Source organism: Arachis stenosperma, chromosome 4 (assembly GCF_014773155.1).
Source record: "Arachis stenosperma cultivar V10309 chromosome 4, arast.V10309.gnm1.PFL2, whole genome shotgun sequence".
Taxonomy (NCBI): Eukaryota; Viridiplantae; Streptophyta; class Magnoliopsida; order Fabales; family Fabaceae; genus Arachis; species Arachis stenosperma.
In genome coordinates this window covers 63,422,093-63,437,828 of record NC_080380.1, presented here as the reverse complement: position 1 = coordinate 63,437,828, position 15,736 = coordinate 63,422,093, and positions in this window count along the sequence as shown.

The window sequence follows — 15,736 nt, the reverse complement described above, 5'->3', positions numbered from 1 at the left end:
TTGAGGGATCTGAACAAAGATCTGATTCAGCCTGAAAAATGACTGCTGATGTTGTTGGATTCTGACCTCTCTGCGCGATCTCAACTGCATTGGAAAGTAGACATCCAGGGCTTTCCAGAAATATATAATAGTTCATACTTTATTCGAGTTTAGACGACGTAAACTGGCGTTCAATGCCAGCTCCATGCTGCATTCTGGAGTAAAACGCCAGAAACACGTCACAAACCAGAGTTAAACGCCAAGAACACGTTACAACTTGGCGTTTAACCCCAAGAGAAGCCTCTGCACATGTAAAGCTCAAGCTCAGCCCAAGCACACACCAAAGTGGGCCCTGGAAGTGGATTTCTGCACTTAGACTTATTTCTGTAAACCCTAGTAGCTAGTTTAGTATAAATAAAACTTTTTACTATTGTACTAGCGTCTTATCTTGGAATTAATCTTTGGATTATCTTTTGATCCTTTGATCACGTTTTGGAGGCTGGCCATTCGGCCATGCCTAGACCATGTTCTTATGTATTTTCAACGGTGGAGTTTCTACACACCATAGATTAAGGTGTGGAGCTCTGCTGTACCTCGAGTATTAATGCAATTACTATTGTTCTTCTATTCAATTCAACTTATTCTTATTCTAAGATATTCGCTGCACTTCAACATGATGAATGTGATGATCCGTGACACTCATCATCATTCTCACCTATGAACGCATGCCTGACAACCAGTTCCGTTCTACCTTAGATCGAGCGTGTATCTCTTGGATTCCTTAATCAGAATCTTCGTGGTATAAGCTAGAATTATTGGCGGCCATTACTAAGATCCGGAAAGTCTAAACCATGTCTGTGGTATTCCGAGTAGGATCTGAGATGGGATAACTGTGACGAGCTTCAAACTCGCGAGTGTTGGGCGTAGTGACAGACGTAAAAGAATCACTGGATTCTATTCCGACATGATCGAGAACCGACAGATGATTAGCCGTGCTGTGACAGAGCATTTGGACCATTTTCATGGAGAAGACGGGAGGTAGCCATTGACGCTGGTGAAACCCAACATACAGCTTGCCATGGAAAGGGGTAAGAATGATTGGATGAATGTAGTAGGAAAGCAGAGATTCAGAAGGAACGCAGCATCTCTATACACTGATCTGAAATTCCCACCAATGAATTACATAAGTATCTCTATCTTTATTTTATGCTTTATTTATTTTTATATTTTTGAAAACCATTATAACCATTTGAATCCGACTAACTGAGATTTACAAAATGACCATAGCTTGCTTCATACCAAGAATCTCTGTGGGATCGACCCTTACTCACGTAAGGTATTACTTGGACGACCTAGTGCACTTGCTGGTTAGTTGTCCGGAGTTGTGACAAAGTGTGATTCACGTTTGAGAGCTCCAAGTCTTTGGCGCCATTCTTGATGATCGCAATTTCGTGCACTAGTGGTCCACAACTAGGATAGGAAACTTGGATTACCCACTTCTTGCCAAGAGTCCTTTTTTTTAGCATTTAATTTCCAATTGCATTGTTTTTGCTTGCTTTCCTTTTAATTCCATGCATGATCATTTACTTTCTTTCTATTTATATTACTTTGCTTCTCTTGCAATCATCCCAATTCCCCATGCTCTCTCATAGCCAATAAATGTACATTTCATTTTAACTCCTAGGGAAGATGACCCGAGGTTGAATTACTCTCGATCTCGGTTATTAAAATTTGAATTTAAAATATTTGATGTAGGAATTAATTGTTGGTTTAGACTATACTTTCAACGATGGAATTTTATTTTGTGAAAAATCTAGATCGACGATAAATTCTTATACATCAAGCACTCATGGCGCGAGCGCTACGCTCATTTTAAGAGTGCTACCCATCGACGCACACGCATGTATGATAAGCGCACGCATGATAGAGGCTGAAGATAGTGATGACGCGCACGTGTATGTTACGTATACGTGTGGCTAGTGCAAAAAATGCAAGGTACGCGCACGCATATGGGACGCGTACGCGTTGGTGAATGAGCGTTGCACTCTCTTTGAGAACGCTACATTCTCCTGAAGCATCATAGAAGTACTTTTCTGACCCACTTCAACAAAGGCCAAAAAGCCCACTCCAAGTACTTGATGACTGAATTAGAAAGTGTATAAATAGAGGAAAATTTAATTTCATTGGGGAGATTCCTTTTAGTCTTTTTAGTCTTTTAGTTTTTGGAGCTTCTGGGAGTCCTTTTAGTTTTGTGATTTTAATTTCTTTATGTTCTTCATCTTTTGCAATTTTTCTTTTTCTGTTTTATACTAGAGCAATGATGAACTAAACTCCAATTTCATTAGGGGGAGGAGCTCTATTGTAATTCCAATGAATCAATGAAATTCTTCTTCTTCCCTATTCATTTGTGTAGCTATTGGGTATCTTCTGTTTTTATTATGAATTACTCACTCCGGAATGGGGTTTAATTCAGTGAATGCTTATGTGAGCCTCAGAAGGGGAATCACTTGCATTAGAATTGGAGCTCAATCCTTCAATGCTCTCTTGATCAACACCATTCGGGAGGAATTGAGATCCTGAGAGTTAGTGTGGCTTATGGATGAGAGATGTGCACTTAACATCTTCTCATGACAATTAGATCAAGGAATTGGCAAGATTGATTGTGATTAGAAAGATTGGATTGTCGAGGAATTAGGATCCAATCAATTTCAATTTACCATAGATCTACTCATATGATTGAGAAAGGAGTTGAGACCCAATTGATTCTTGAAGGATTATAATATCTCCAATCCCTAATGAATCACTTTCTTTGAATTTCTTCGATTTAGATCTCTCTGCTTTCACTTTAATTTACAATTGTTTATTGCTGTTCTGAGTCCTAGTACCCAATTCCCTTTATTATTCATGCAATTTAAGTTTCCTTGCCATTTAATGTTCCTGCACTTTTAATTTTCTCCACTTTAAGATTCATTTATTTACATTCCTTCCAATTTAAGATTCAGTCATTTTAATTTCTTGCACTTTAAGTTTCAGTTGTTTAAGCTTCTAGTCATTTACTTTACAAGCTCTTTACATTCTGCACTTTAGATTTCTTGCAATTTTATTTTCTATAAATCAAATTTCACCCAATTCATCAATATTAGCTTAACTAGACTAATCATCATACTAAAATTGCTTGATCCATCAATCCCTCTAGGATCGACCTTACTTTTGTAAGTTTTACTACTTGATGCGACCCGGTACACTTGCCGGTTAGTTTGTGTGGAATCGATTTTCCCTCATCAGTACATCTTGTGCTTAATTTGGGTGGATTTTATCCATTTTCCCACATTTCTTCAATGAAATACCATGGTTTCATAGCTTTCTCCTAATTTGTGCTTGAGTGTAAAAACATACTTTTTAGGCCCTTAATTGGTTGATTTTCATTCAACTTTGATCCCACTACATGCCTTGATGCGTTTGTTAGTGATTTCAGAATGAAAAGGCTAGGAATGGATCAAAGGAGCAAGATAAAAGCATTCAAAGTGGAGAACCCATGAAGAAACAAGGATTTGGGATGCTGAGATCGACGCGCACGCGCATGCGCACACGTGGAAAGTGAAGTCGCATGGCGACGCGTTTGCGTGACATAATGCGTACGCGTGGATAGAAAATGCCATCGACGCGTATGCGTGACCAATGCGTACGCGTCGGTGCTCGCACGTGACCCACTTAAAGTGAATCCGCTGGGGGTGATTTCTGGGCTTTCCAATCCCAGATCCAACTCACTTCTGGGCCTATTACATGCAGAATTCAAAGGGGGATCAACACACATTAGCACAAAGCTTAGTTTGGGATCATGCTTTAGTTAGTTTCTAGAGAGAGAAGCTCTCTCTTCTCTCTAGATTAGGGTTCTTAGATTAGATCTAGATCTACTTCTTCTCTTTTACATTAATTCTCCCTTTTCATCTTTAGTTATTCACTTGTAGTTGTAGCATTCTACTTCTCTTGTAGTTCCTTTGTTTTGTTAGTTATAATTTATGAATTCCTTTGTAGATCTTCATTTCCTTTCAATACAATTTATGATTTCCTTGTCCTCTTATATTTGCTTTGGTTTTCTATTGTTGATTTCTTGTTTTTGTAGTTGTAGCTTCCTTTAATTCTTGCAATTTATGATGTTTACCTTTATTGCCTTTTATGTGTTTGATGAAATGTCTCTTTTAGTCATAGCTTAGATTTTTCTCCTCTTGGCTTGAGTTGAGTAATTAGTGACACTTAAGTTATCAAACTCTCTTGTTGATTGATAATTGGAGGTTGCTAGTCAATTTGAATGCCACTAAAGCTAGCCTTTCCTGGGGATTTGACTAAGACTTGTGGACTCAAATTGATTATCTCCACTTAACTTTCCTCCATAGTTAGAGGTTAACTAAGTGGAGCAATGAACAATTCTTGTCACAATTGATAAGGATAACAAGGATAGGATTTCTAGTTCTCATGCCTTGCCAAGAGCTTTCTTAGTTGTTAGATTGTTTTCTTTTGCCATTTACTTTTCACGTTCCTTATTCCAAAAACCCCAAAACGTACTTCCTAACCAATAACAAGAACACTTCCCTGTAATTCCTTGAGAGACGACCCGAGGTTTGAATACTTCGGTTTATTTTTATTGGGGTTTACACTTGTGACAAATAAAATTTTGATTGAGGAATTGTTTGTTGGTTTAGAACTATACTTGCAACGAGATTCCATTTGTGGAATTCTTTACCGATAGACAATTTCCGTTCATCAAAATAGCGCCGTTGCCGGGGAATTACAATTGTGTGCCTTGTTATTGGTTATTGTACATATGCTGATATTGTATATATCTTGATTTTTGTTTATTTTGCTAGTTTTAGGATCTAGTTTTTTTCCTTGTTTCTCGTTAGTTTTTGTTTTCATTTTGTCCTTTCACTATGAATTCTTTCCCCTTTGGCTATGAGTTTGGTTTAAATTATGTTGTAGGAAATGTGAATTTCAATGATAACATGCATCAAGAATGGACCAATCAAAGATGGGAGGAGTCACAAGGATTTAATTGACCCTCTTGGCAACAACCCCCTCCAATGTACCATGAGCAAGATCCATTCCAAGATGCACACCACGGCAAAAATTATGGTTGACATCTTCGTGACAATCAACAACCACCATACTATACCATTGAATCTCATCTTCAACATGATCCTCAACCATACTTACAAGCCCCTTTTTACTAACTACCTCCCTATGATATCCATCATATAACCAATCACCTTTACCTCATCCTTGTGACCATTATGTAAGAAAATCCATAGGGCCACCCATATTCCAACACAATTACTCCCAAGAACCACCGTAATACACACCATCTCCATATTTTCACCAAGAAGAATCACCTCCCTATAACGAACCCCTTCTCCAAAATAATGAACCTTCCTATCCACCCCAAGCCCCAATGGATAATTCTCTCACTTTATTCCTTCAAAGGCAAGAAGAGATGAAAAGGGAGGTACTAGAATCCACGGCCCCCTTGATAAAGGTAGTAAACACTTTAGCCTTCTGATACCTATGCACTCAAGGCTCTTCCATTGCCACATGTGAATGATCAAAAGAAGAGCATAACATGAAGGAGAGATTGGAAATTCCAGTGGAGAATGAGGAGTTTGATTTTGTATTGGAGCAATTGGAGGAACCTATGCTTGTTAAAGAAGGGGAAGAAGTGGTTGAAGACCTAGGAGATGCGGAACCGCCATGGGAATTTAAAGTCATAGAAAACCCCTCCAAGAAGATTGAATTTGATGTTGAGGAAGAGAGTGCACAACCTCCAAAGAAATTATTGAATGAAGACTTGGAAGGAATGAAGCAAGAATTGAGTTACTCTGGTGATGAAGATCATGCATCAAACCTTCTTGGTGACAAATCCTTTGAACTTGAAGAACCTTCTCCCGGTGAATTAGAAAGCAATATGGAGGTAGATTGTTCTCATCCTCCCATTTATGATTTGAGTGATGGAGAAGAGTGAGATGAAATTGATGAGCAAAGGATTGAAATTGAAAAAGTTTGCAAAGAGGTAGATATAGTCAAGGAAGAGCACAAGGAAATGAAACTTAGCTTGCAAGATCATTGAGACCATCCATTCCTAAGTCACCATCCTACACAACATTCAAAACCAAATTGCATGGGTCTAGAAAGTTGTTTAGAGGCTTCTTTGAGAATTCCTCTTGCTTGCCACCGGGATGGATTAATGATGATCGGCTTGAAGACACGTGTGAAAACAAAGTGTGGGATCCCGGCTTACAAGATATGGATCAATTTTGGGAGCTCATAGTTTGTGAAGAACTCCATCAAAGCTTGGAGTTATTGATTACGAAGAATAGAGCTTATTGGAGATTCAAGCATTAGTGGATGTTCAAGGATGGATTCAAGCACAAGCCACCTTGATGAGGGCTCCCCTTAAGTCCAACTTAAGGACAATAAATAAAAGTGATAGGTGGGAGACACCCTACCATGGTAAAATCTTTCCATTTTTCTCCTTTGTAGATGTTGGTAAAATAGGTTTAATTTCATGTTTTGTTTAGTTTGTTGAGTTTAATTGGTAGTTTGGTATGTTAAATAAGGTTTTATGGTGTTTTTGGTAGCTGTTTGGAGGTTTGGAAAGCATGGTTTGGTGCAAAAATATAGATAAATTTTGAAAAACAAAGCACCAACCCACGCATACGCATGACCGACGCGTACGTATGGGTGTAAGCTTTTCGACCATCCACACGCACACATGCCCAATGCGTACGCGTGGATCCAAAATTTCCAACTTCCATACTTTTACCCGAATTTCGTGCGAGTTGTGGGCAGGATTTGTGCCTCTAGCACAAAATCCACCTACGCATACACGTCACCTCTCTAAATAACTCACCACGCGTATGCGTGAGCCACGCGTATACGTCGACGCCATTTCACCAATCCACGCGTATGCATCGCCTGACGCGCGCCCGTGGATTGCCTTGTTCCACACACCTTCTTTTCTCATCTTCTTTCCATTTCTTTCCTTCTCCTCTCTTCTTTCCTTCTTTCAATCATCATCCAACATTACCAAACACCATCCATAACCATTTCTTTTAGTTAGTTAGTCAGTTAGTTAGTTGTTTAGTTAGTTTAATTTTTATCTAATTTTTTATTTTTCATTATAAGTGTTGGATTCTTAATATTGTTTGCTGTTAATGCTGCTAATCATTATTAAGGTTATAATTTGATACTTGGTTTTGAGTTTCTTTGTTGAACATCTTTGAATACCAAGTGAATGAGAATTGCCCTCAAGCTTCTTAAATCTTTTTGAATTAGATGATTTGGCCACCATGTGATTTGAACCCTTTTCTTTGGTTAGGCAATTTCTTGATGTTGGATGTTGTGCCTTTATCTTAATGCATTGTGCTTCTTGATCATATGCATCCATATGTTATGTATCGGCTTGAATGCCTCATGCTTCTTATCGCTTGTTTGGTTGTCTTAACCTACAAGTTTATATTATTTCAAGCACACTAGAATGAGTGAAGTGCATGCTTCTTTTGTGTATATTGTGACAAAGCTTTTCATGCTAGTGTGCATATGTTCTAACTGCACGCAATTTAGAACTCACACACTCATTTTTCCAATGTCACACTAATTCACTCACTTCGTTCTAGTGATTTACCTTATTCAACAATTTACGCTTCCTTGCTTTTGTATTTTCTCTTCTTATGGTGTTATTTTCTATTTTTCATGAATGATGCACCATCAAAGCAACAACGAAAGTGGGAAAAAGAACATGCAGCAACCGGTTGACATACTAGTTGAAGGTAGCAACTAGGAAGTCGCCGTATCCCCTTGTTCATCTTTGAATACACCGAGGACAGTGCAAACTTTTAAGTGTGGGGAGGTCGTCTGACCAGTCGGTGTTTTTGGGTGATAGATTTCTAATCCCAACACTTTTGCATTTCATTTTCTTAGGTCTTCTAGGATTTTTAGTGCATATACATATAATAAGTGTTCCGAGGGTTACCTGAAACGTGTAGCTCGGTCGTCTGGAGAGGTCCGAGATGGGGGCTCGGCGACCCGAGCTGGGTATGCAGAACGGTCGGTGATTGTACCTGCAATGACACTCCGATGCTTAAGTTAGCATGGGTCCAAACAGATATGTGTAGATTTTGGGAATGATCTTATACCTGGGTGCTCCAGTGTATTTATAGTAGTTGGCAGTGATCTTCTCCGGATAAGATATTCTTATCTTATCTTATCTTTGGGAGTTTATCTTTATCTTTGTGGAACCGCCTTCTCCAGGCCTTTTCGGCCTTTAGATTTGGGCTGTGTTCCTTTTGATGGGCCTTCCTCGTGACCAGTTTCGACCTCTTTGTCCGAGGTCCGACTTTTAGGCGTGAGCTTTAGGGGGAGGTCGGACCTCTTGCGATTTTACCGAGTTGGAGGACCTCAGTCAGGGTATGAACAGTGCCCCTGCCCAAGTTTCGTCCTTTTTTGGGAGGTCGTGCTCGGGCATAGTAGTCTTTTTTCGTTTTTCAAAATTCAAAATGGCCGTTTCTGCATTTATTGCATTTTACCGTTTTTTCTCGATTTCCGTTCGGGCTCTGTGAAGGCTTTATTTATTGCTCCCTTTTTCCTTTCTGCGTTGTTTTTTTTTATGTCTTCAAAAGCGCCGCTTATCTTTCCCTTTGTTTGCTTCCAGAATTTTTCTTTGTGTGTCTTTCGAATTTCCAGCGTTTCTTTTGCGCCGGCGTTTGTTCTACTTGCTTTGGAGCTCTTCGCCTTCGCTTCTTCTTTCAGGTTTGTTTCCGTGTTTCTCTTTTCCTGTGATCATATGATTCTGATCTTTGTGTGGCTCTGTTTATTTCTTTTTCTTTGTGCCTGGTTGCCCCAAAAGAGGCGCCGCCATCGCTGTTGTTTTTATATGGGGGGGCTCTTTTTTTGTTCCCCGGTGTCTTTGTTCTGCATTGCCCCACTTCTTGTGAGGTCTTTGTTTCTTGCTTTGCTGAATGGGTTTTCGTGCTCGTCTTCTTTATGTGATTTTTTTGCTTGCTGTTGTATTCTTCTTTGTAGGTATAAAATTTATGTCTCGAAAGGTTCTTCAAGCGATGTCGACTAAAATTCCATGTGGTCTTGATTGGGTAGACCCTCTTCCTCTAAGAGTCCTTACCGTGGTAGATTCTTGAGTACTTAGTTAGGTTCCGTAGGCATTGTAGCATATGTGAAAATAGAGAGTCTGAGAGGGATTATGAACTAGTAGCCCCGGATCCCGAGGAGAGAGTGTGTTTCCCGTCTTTAGAGAGTTCCGAGAAGCTTTTCTTTTATGCTTATGACTGTTTTTTCTCTAAGCTGGGCGTCCGACTTCCCTTTACTGATCTGGAGTCCGAGGTGTTATGGTCTTGTAATCTTGCTCCTACGCAGCTCCATCCAAATTCTTGGGCGTTTTTAAAGCTTTTTCAACTTTTGTGTCAGTTCTTGGGCGTTGCTCCCTCTATTTCTCTTTTTTCCTACCTGTTTGTGTTGACGAAGCCGGGGTCGGGTGGAGGGAAGGTATCTTGGGTTTCCTTTAGGGCTAACCAGGGAAGGAAGTTTTGCACCCTGTATGATGAGTCCTTTCACGATTTTAAGAACTTCTATTTCAAGGTCCGGGCTACTGGAGATGTCCGACCTTTCTTCTTAGATGAGAGTGGGGAGCCTTCTTTTCCTCTTTGTTGGCAGGAGAAAGTAGTGTCTACTAAGTATACCCTTGAGAGTCTAGACGAGGTGGAGCAGGCCTTTGTGGGTGTGGTAAGCAGTTTATGGGGTCGGGCACCTCACTTGGACACGAAGAAAATGTTGGGGGATCCAAGCCTTCTCCGTTCCGAGTTAGGTAGTTCCCGACCCTATGAGATTATCTTTTCAGTATTTGGCTTTGCTTGTTTTGTTTTGGTGGAATTTCTGTTTTGGTGATCCTTTTCTTTCATTTTTGCAGAGATGTCTTCTCAGGCGGCTTCCTTGAAGTACCTTCGTCGGACAAAGAAGTCCGTGGCTGCTCAAAGTATCGAGGCTGGGGAGGCTTCCGCCCGATCTTCTCCGAAGAAGACTACTGTGGGTGTCACTACTCGGTCGAAAATTATTCCGACTCCCCAGTCTCGACCTATAAATCAGGATCCTCCGACCTCTAGACCTGGTAACTCTTCTCCTCCTTCGTCCTCGGGTCCTCCCCCCAAGAAGCAGAAGACCTCTCAAGAGTTTGTGGGTTTTAATGATAAGGAGTTTGACGCTCTTGGTTGGGTTGAACAGCATGTCCTCCCTCAGACCTTTATTTCTACTGATGATGTGTCTATTGAGCGCCATTTTCAGTATATGGCGCGGAGCTGTGTCCGGATGGCTAGTCTTCATGCCGCTATTGCCCGGGAGTTCAAGAAATCCCCCATTGGTGCGACCAGTTCCCGACTTGAGAAAGCCCAGTCTGAGTTCGAGAGGATTAGTGAGCTGAAGGCTGCTAGGGTTGTTGAGCTGGAGGCGTCCTTGGAGAAGGAGAAAGCTAAAGCTACCGCGGCTGTGGCGGCAGCGAATTCATCCGAGGAGATGGCGAAGGCAGCGAAGGAGAGTTGTACTCGGACATACGCCGAGCTTATGGAGACAAAGGAGAGGTTGCAATCCGCTCAAGATGATTTTCACGAGTTACAAGGACATGTAGCTGGGGGCATGGATGCCATGTTTGAGAATTTGAAGGCTCAGGTCCGGGTTCTTGCTCCTGACCTGGACCTGAGTTTATTCAGTATGGATAATGTTGTCGTGGAGGGAAAGATCGTTCCTGCCCCCGATGAGGATGAGGTTCCGGTGTCTGACACCAAAGTTCCAGCTGTGAACCCGACCTCATCTTTGGCCAGGGAGGAGTCTGGTGTGGAGGTTTTAAACCGAGATGACGGTGCTGTCAAGGCTGTCCCGATTTCTATGGTTCTTCCTCCGCAGCCTCCTACCGATGTGAAGACCGGGAAGGACCTTGACTCCATGTAATCCTTTGTCTTTGGTTGTTTGCCCGGCCTGTGGGCTCTTTTTTGAATGGTTTTTACTACCTGTTAATGCTTTTGAACACCTTTTAGCTATTAGCTACTTGTAGTAACTTTTTAGCTTTATGATGTAGTGTTTGTTCGCGTTTTTTGACTTTAGTTCCGCTTATGCTTTTTAGTTGTTTTTGGATAACAACCTTTTAGCTAGCGTTTTTTGAAACCTTGTTTTATCCTTCCCTTTGATTTCGTTTTTTTGCTTATACTTTTTAGTTGTTTTTGTATAACAACCTTTTAGTTAGCGTTTTCGAAATCTTTGTTTTCTTTGGCCGTTTGCCCTTTTTCCTTTCTAGCCATCCCTTTGTCGGGTCCGACCTTGTTGTTGGTCGGCCTTTAAGTTATTTTTGTAACCTCTTTATTTGGCCTTTTGAGCCTTTTTAGAGTTGCTTTATAACTTCTCACATTAATTTGAACCTCGTCGCTTTATCTTTGCCGACCTTGCGTGGTCTTTCGGCAATGATTTTTTGCGTTTTGTCGAGCATAAATTAATGCGCCTTGGCGGGATACTTTTTAGGATCGGTTTTATCATTCGAAAGAAGGAGAAGGAAAAATTTGATTAGTATTAAAAAAGAAAGAATATTTACAGAGTGTTTACCCTTAGCTAGGTCGGGTGCTTTCTTGGCCGGGTGTCTCATTAAAAAACCCTTGTAGGGAAAAAGAGTACACCTCGGTTTAAGTTTTTCTAGCTGTAGTATCGTCTTAGATTACAGGCGTGCCAGGCCCTGGGCAACTCATTGCCTTCTAGGTCGGATACTTTGTAATAGCCTGTTCCCAAGACTTCTGTTACCTTGTAGGGCCCTTTCCAATTTGCAGCTAGCTTCCCTTCTCCTGACTTTTGTGTTCCGATGTCATTTCGGATCAGAATCAGGTCGTGAATTGAGAAGCTTCGTTTTATTACTTTCTGATTGTATCTGAGGGCCGTTCGCCATTTTAAGGCTTCTTCTCGGATCCGGGCTTTTTCTCGGACCTCGGGGAGGAGGTCGAGTTCTTCCCTTTGTGCCTGTGGGTTACCTTCTTCGTTGTAGAAGATGACTCTGGGTGACCCTTCATCTATTTCGATAGGAATCATCGCCTCCATCCCGTAAGCTAGTCGGAATGGCGATTCTCCCGTTGTAGAGTGTGGGGTTGTCCGATATGCCCATAGTACCTGGGGGAGCTCCTCGGCCCACGCCCCTTTGGCCTCTTGGAGTCTTCGTTTTAACCCAGCCAAGATGACTTTGTTTGCGGCCTCCGCTTGTCCATTGGCTTGTGGGTGCTCGACTGAGGTGAACTGCTGTTTGATTTTTAGCTCGGCCGCCAAGTTTTGAAAACTTGTGTCTGTGAACTGTGTTCCATTGTCTGTGGTGATGGAGTAGGGGACTCCGAACCTTGTGATGATGTTTTTATATAGGAATTTGCGGCTTTTCTGAGCCGTGATGGTGGCTAAGGGTTCAGCTTCGATCCACTTTGTGAAGTAGTCGACCCCTACTATGAGGTATTTGACTTGCCCCGGTCCTTGAGGGAATGGGCCGAGTAGGTCAAGTCCCCATTTTGTGAAGGGCCATGGTGCGGTGACGCTGATAAGGTCTTCAGGTGGTGCTTTGTGAAAATTGGCGTGCTTTTGGCAGGGGGGCATATTTTCACAAATTCCGTTGCGTCCCTTTGCAAGGTCGGCCAATAGAATCCGGCTCGGACTACTTTCTTGGATAATGCTCGAGCTCCGAGGTGGTTCCCACACATGCCTCCGTGGACTTCTTCGAGGACGCTCTTTGTTTCTGAGGTCGGGACGCACCTAAGGAGGGGATTTGAGAATCCCCTTCTGTATAATATGTCGTGAATTAGTGTATAATTCTGGGCGTCTTTTGTGAGTCTTCTAGCTTCCTTCCTTTCGGCGGGGAGAGTTCCCGACTTCAGGTAGTTGAGTATGGGGGTCATCCACCCTTGTTGTTGGTTGGATATGTTTAGCGCTTCTTCCTCTCTTAGCACGGAGGGAAATTGCAAGGTTTCCTGGAGGAGACTTCTGTTGTTGCCTCCGGGCTTGGTGCTGGCGAGCTTTGAGAGGGCGTCTGCCCGGGCGTTTTGTTCCCGAGGTATGTGCTGAATCTGTATTTCTGAGAAGTGGCGTAGTTGCGCCTGTGTTTGGTCCAGGTATTTTTTCATGGTGGGGTCCTTGGCCTGGTAGCTTCCATTTACTTGTGATGTGACGACCTGGGAGTCGCTGAAGATCGTGATTCTTTGGGCTCCGACTTCTCCGGCTAGCTTTAGACCTGCTAGTAGGGCCTCGTATTCGGCTTGGTTATTCGAGGCCTGGAACTCGAATTTTAAGGATAGTTCTATCTGTGTTCCTTGGTCGCTTTCGAGTATAACCCCGGCTCCGCTTCCTGTTTTGTTTGAGGACCCGTCGACATACAGGTTCCTCGAGAGTGGGGTTCCAGGGGTCTCAGTGTATTCTGCGATGAAGTCGGCTAGATACTGGGATTTTATGGCAGTCTGGGTTTCATAGTGGAGGTCGAACTCGGACAGCTCCACCGCCCGTTGCAGCATTCATCCTGCCAGGTCTGTTTTTTGGAGGATGTGTCTCATTGGTTGGTTCGTCCGGACTTTGATGGTGTGGGCTTGAAAGTAGGGACGGAGTCTCCGGGCTGTGAACACTAGGGCGTAGGCGAACCTTTCTATCTTTTGATAGTTTAGTTCGGCCCCTTGTAGTGCCTTACTTACAAAGTATATGGGGTGTTGTCCTTGGTCGTTTTCTCGTATTAACGCTGAAGCGACTGCTCGATTTCCAACCGAGAGGTATAATACGAGTTCTTCCCCCTTTAGAGGTCGGGTTAGGATTGGTGGCTGCCCGAGGAATTCTTTGAAGTCTCGAAAGGCCTTTTCGCACTCCGGGGTTCATGAGAAGGGTTTCCCTTTCTTTAGGAGTGAGTAGAGAGGTAGTGACCTTATCGCTGAGCCCGCCAGGAACCTTGATAGGGCGGCTAGCCTTCCGTTCAGTTGTTGTACTTTCTTGACACAGGTCGGGCTCTTCATGTTGAGTATTGCTTGGCACTTGTCCGGGTTTGCTTCAATGCCCATTTGAGTCAGCATGAAGCCTAAGAACTTTCCGGCTTCTGCGGCGAAGGTGCACTTTGTTGGGTTAAGTCTCATGTTGTGTTTTCTGAGGGTGCCGAAAACACTAGTGAGGTCGGTCAGCAAGTTTCTGTCTTCTTGTGTCTTTACCAGCATGTCGTCGACGTACACCTCCAGCTGTAGTCCGATGTGTTCTGAGAACACTTTGTTCATTAACCTCTGGTAGGTTGCTCCTGCGTTCTTTAGCCCGAAGGGCATTACTACGTAGCAGTAGTTTGCCCTTGGGGTTATGAACGAGGTCTTTTCTTGGTCGGGCCTGTACATCGGGATTTGGTTGTATCCTGAGTATGCGTCCATGAAGGAGAGATATCTATAGCCTGAGGCTGCGTCCACTAATGCGTCGATGTTTGGTAGTGGGTATGGGTCTTTGGGGCAAGCTTTGTTGAGGTCTGTGTAATCGACGCACATCCTCCATTTTCCGTTGGGCTTTTTTACCAGGACCACGTTTGCGAGCCATAGGGGGTATTTTACTTCCCTAATGAACCCTGCTTCTAGTAGTGCTTGCACTTGTTCTTCTATTGCTTGCATGCGCTCGGGTCCGAGCTTCCGGCGTCTTTGTTGGACAGGCCGGTATCCCGGGTAAACCGATAGCTTGTGGCACATCAGGTCGGGGCTTATGCCTGGCATGTCGGAGGCCTTCCAGGCGAAGAGGTCGGAATTCTCCCTTAAGAGGGCTATGAGTCCCTCTTTTAGGCCTGCTTCGAGGTTTGCTCCTATGCTTGTTGTTTTTTCAGGGGTGTCCCCAATCTGGACTTCTTCGGTTTCTCCCTCTGGTTGTGGCCGGAGGTCTTCTCGGGATTGGACTCGCCCGAGTTCTATTGTGTTGACCTCTTTTCCTTCTTGTCCCTTTAGGCTTAGGCTTTCGTTGTAGCATCGCCGTGCTAGTTTTTGGTCGCCTTTTAGAGTAGCGATTCCCTTTGTTGTGGGGAACTTCATGCAGAGGTGTGGGGTCGAGACTATAGCTGCTAGTCTGTTTAGGGTCGGTCGCCCAATGAGGGCGTTGTATGCTGAAGTGACGTCGACTATAATGTAGTCGATGCTTAGCGTCTTAGATTGCTCGCCCCTTCCGAAGGTAGTGTGTAGCGAGACGTATCCTAAGGGATGGATCGGGGTGTCCCCTAGTCCAAATAGGTTGGTGGGGTAGGCTTTTAGTTCTTTTTCTTCAAGTCCGAGCTTGTCGAAAGCTGTTTTGAACAGGATATCTGCCGAGCTTCCCTGGTCAACCAGGGTTCGATGTAAGTTGGCGTTTGCTAGGATGATGGTGATTACCATTGGATCGTCGTGTCCGGGAATTATCCCTTGAGCATCTTCTCGGGTGAATGAAATAGTGGGTAACTCGAGCAGGGGACCGTCTTCTCGGATGTGATAGACGTCTTTGAGGTGTCTTTTTCGTGAGGATTTGGATGTTCCCCCGCCTGCGAAGCCTCCATTTATCATGTGAACATGTTTTTCAGGGGTTCGTGGGGGTCGTTCGGTCCGATCTTCGTTGTCACCCCGCCTTCTCTTCCTGGTCTCTTCTCCTTTTTCTGCTACGTATCTGTCGAGTTTTCCTTCTCTGGCTAGCTTCTCTATAACATTTTTCAGATCGTAGCAGTCGT